This window comes from Amphimedon queenslandica, unplaced genomic scaffold (assembly GCF_000090795.2).
Source record: "Amphimedon queenslandica unplaced genomic scaffold, v1.1 AMPQUscaffold_11393, whole genome shotgun sequence".
Taxonomy (NCBI): Eukaryota; Metazoa; Porifera; class Demospongiae; order Haplosclerida; family Niphatidae; genus Amphimedon; species Amphimedon queenslandica.
The window spans coordinates 5,198-9,467 of NW_003548365.1; the positions used below are offsets into that span (position 1 = coordinate 5,198).

General features: G+C 34.1%; 1 long non-coding RNA gene across 1 annotated transcript; it reads left to right on the forward strand.

Moving 5' to 3' along the window:
- The first annotated feature begins 51 nt into the window (after window positions 1-51).
- Window positions 52-242, forward strand: LOC109589362 (uncharacterized). Its single transcript, XR_002188663.1, has 2 exons — window positions 52-103; window positions 148-242. It is a non-coding gene; the product is annotated as an uncharacterized LOC109589362 (long non-coding RNA).
- Window positions 243-4,270: the final 4,028 nt, after the last annotated feature.

A 4,270-nucleotide genomic window follows, 5' to 3' on the forward strand; every position in this document is an offset into this window, starting at 1 on the left:
TTAATTTGAGTAGGTGCGGCTATAAGACTGTTGACTGTTCACTTTAACTATGTATCGCAGTTTTATCCAAGTTACTTTTGTTGGACCTTGTTTAATAATTGAGGTAGAATTGAATGTTTCTAACAAAGATGTATGATGTATCTATAGAAGATGCCAAAGACACGAGCTAAGACAAGAAAAGTTGACAGGAGGACCCTAAGAAAAGAAAGATTTCATCATTTGGGAAAGAAAAGTTGGGAAAAGGTATGATTTCATGTAACTCTGTGTTAGTTAAGCATAGCTAGTGGATGGTAATGGTCTATAGAAGAGTTGCAGGGGAAGTACATGTAATTAAGGAGAGCAGTACCCTTTCCTATACGCCTATGGCGTCGGTGAGGGCAATAACGAGAGTTGTGGCTCATTGTCAATCATTTTAAGTGGAATTGAAGGAAAAGTCTTGTTATGAGATGAAGTAGTACTATTAATAGCAAGCCAAACAGCTATTTTACTTATTGCATGACTCCTGAATGGATAGACTTTTTGTAACTGTAGCACCACTTCACTTGTTGCTACAGCTAAGTATTTGGTTGTTTTATACTTGTATATCTAATTGCCATCAGCTGCTTTGCAAATGTTTTTGAAGCTTTTGTGTTGGGGTATGTCTGTTTTTTACGATCGGTAGAGTATGTCATTAAATTTAAAAACCATGATTATAGAGGGAGGAAATAGTGTTCAAATGCTCTATTTCCTTCCTACATAATGGTGTCACTATTATACACATATACAATTTGACCAATCTATGTAGGCAGAAATTAGTACCAAGCACTATTTTGTCCCTACAACACTCTAGAGAAGAATTAGTGCCTGCTGCACTATTTTGTTCCTACAATACTTAAGGGAATTAATGCTTGCTGCACTACTTTGTCTCTATAATACTATGGGGAAGAATTTGTGCCCTCTGCACTTTTTTTCAAAATGTAACAGCACTTTGTTTCCCTCATATACTGTAGTGGAAAATTTTCGAGGGAATTGAAGTTGGTGAACTTGGCATTTTGATAGCAAAAGTCCAAAATAAAATCCACAATTTCAAGCCATTATATGCATGCTCAATGGTATGTGACGACAAATTTGCCAAATTAAAATTTGCCAATTACCAAAATATAGTAATTTGCCGAATTCAACTCCCTCCAAAATTTCCTGCAATATGGGATAGCTACGCAACATTTATCTGGTCACCTTTAGCATTCCACCATGCATTTTGCAAGTATAATTAGCTACATAGACCAATACAATAACTTTGAACATTAAATAACATACATTTGTTAACTTGTTTGTAATAATCAATGTAGTTGGGTAACATATTCTGATACATTGCATCATGATTTTCATGTCATAGATGGGAATGGCATGTAAAATATGTTTTTGAGATATTCAATCATGTGTTGTCTCATGTGTGACTGATCGAATATATTGTTAGCAGGATCATTTCCATAAAGAATAGATACTGCGTATGCTACTGCAAAGCAGGCACAATCCTTATCACCTTTTGCTTCACCAACCACGGTACTTTTACCATAGCAGATCCATGGAGGGCAATGAGCTGCTTCTTTGAATCTGAGTGAATGATTTCTGTGTAGAAGGAGTCATAAAGAAAAGCAATGCCATCCATAAAATGACTAGTAACCCAATGGTCCCCAAAGTTGTGGAAAAATAATGAATCATTTGTAGCCAGCTGAATGAGACTTAGTTTCTGAGTATACAAACACGACTGAATCATTGGCATGTCTGGGAATTGTTTTGACAGTAGTTTAGCAGTAGCTATGACATGCTTGTCTGAAAGGTGATGGGTTCCTTCTAGCTGCAAACAATCATTTTCCTGAAGATTTAATTCTTTTATCCAGTAGTTTACAGGACTAGCTAGTATCTCGTCAATGATGATGAGCAAAAGCATACCTGTATATGGGTATAACATAAAATTGATGGCACATGGTAATGAAAATGATATACATGTACCTACAAACATCTTGAAATTTTGATAACTACAGTTTTTTCTCATCATATGACTTACACAATGTATCTTTACCCCAAAATAAAGCATGCTAGAGGTTATCTTCACAAAAAAGGAGACCTGTACCAAAATTATGTTGCATCACATAAATTTCATAGCATTCAATACCCTTTGCCTTTCTGCCATGTCTTCCAGCCCTTCCAAACTGTTGCACTAATTTGTCAAATGTGCTGTATGTGAGCAACCAAGTTTAACAACCAAGTCTATATTAGGAACATCTATACCCATTCCAGGTGCAGAAGTGCACACCATTAGCTATAAATATACATAAATTTGTTATCATACACAGAATTAATGCTTGATACACTTGCTTGTATGTCAGAGTCATCAAAACACTGATCCTCAATTATCTACAATTTGTCATGGCTAGATAAATTTTTGCCATGATAGCTACTACTATTTATTCCTTTTCCTTTTAAAGCAATTGCCAAAGCTGCAACATCTTTAACAAAGTTAGTATATACACAATGGAGCGATTGTTACCAACTACTTCAGCAAGATAGTCAGCAATAGATGTGTAGTAGTCTGTAGTACTGGTTGAAATGACATAGCATAATATAAAATGTCAATTTCTTTAACTCTTCATCATGGAGTGAAATATTTCTCTTGTTTACCATTGAAGTTTTGTGTATTGGTTCTATCATCATGGACAATCTTTTCCTTAACTTTTGAAGTGGCAGTTGCTGTTAATGCCATTAATGATATACCAGGAAAATGAGACTTTAGATGCAAAAGCAGTCTATATTCAGTTCTAATAAAACAATAAGTTAAAATTAGAAACTTCAACTTTTTGTAGCCATATAATTATTGTATGGATGATTTTTGGACAGAAAGTTTTTGGCAGCTTTTTTGCAAGAAGCACTTTCAAGATCTTATAGAGGCATTTTTGTGCCCATATAGTATATGGTAATTACTAGTGTGTATATTTAAGTGTGTGTGAGTGTGTAGTAATGCTTGTTATATCATGGCCTCTAATTGAAATTTTGCTAATCCTTATTTGGTGATACGGGCTTATGCAAAATTAATTCCACATGAAATAAACCAGCTATAGGGTAATGGCTAATGAGTTGACTGTGTAGCATACCTGAATGATTTGCAACAATTTATGGGATGAGCTTCATCCACTGCAATGAGACATATTTCTTTGTTTCTGGCCATTGATAGAAAAATTTGTCATGGTTGCTGTTGCTTGTCATAGAAAGATTCTAAACAAGAGTATATTTTTACAGGTTATTTAATATGTTGTGCTTTTGAGCAGAACCGAGGAACGTAGCAGAAACACCATGCTACATACTTGATCACACATGAGACATATTGTCGATGAAATAACAATGGCCAACTTTCCAGTAAGTAATGGTGGAATAACATAGCACATTAATTTTCCTGTGCCAGTTGGTTGAACTATAAGCTGTCTTTCCCTTTGATAGCGTTTTTAATTGCATTCATCTGCCATTTATGAATACTTGAGAGCATTAAATGTTTTGCTACTAGGCTTTGAATAACTAAATGATTGTGATCAAAACTTGGGTTGAGTTCTAAACAAAAGTTTCATTTTAAAAATCACAAAATTCAGTAAATATAAATACCTTCAAAGCAGCTATCTATGGCTTTATTGTTAAAAGGTTTTATATTGTAACCACTTCTGTTAACATTTTTATGTCTCAATGATGAACACTTCACACAATTTGGCAGTTTACGGTCTTCACAATTGTCACTGCAGTTGTCAAATTCTTCCTAGCATTTATTAAGGATGGTATCTTGAATAGAAAAAGATGGTAAAGTATCAACATCTCCAATAGTTGTAGAATCATTCTCCTGTAGCAAAGACATATCTCCATGTTCCTTTTCTTCTAATACTGCCCACAAAACTATGCCTTCCTTTGACTATTGTAATGTCACTTCACACCATTTCATTATCTGTTTAGCACTTTTTTTCCTCTTACATTTAGACATGAGTGCCTTTTCTTTTAGTACAAATAATATACAATGCATGACATATATTAAAGTGACTTTAAATTAACAAAGAGTAAAATTTAAAAGCAGTTAGTTATTTTTTAATGATAGTGATACTATAATTATGGTAGTACACCATGTAGACCATAAAAAACAAGGAGTTACTTAGGTTCTCCACCAATTGAATGATAAATAATCTCAGTAATTTCAAAAGCGTCATCATTCCATTAAAATTATCTTAAACACACACATCTCCCTCTATCAAATCAA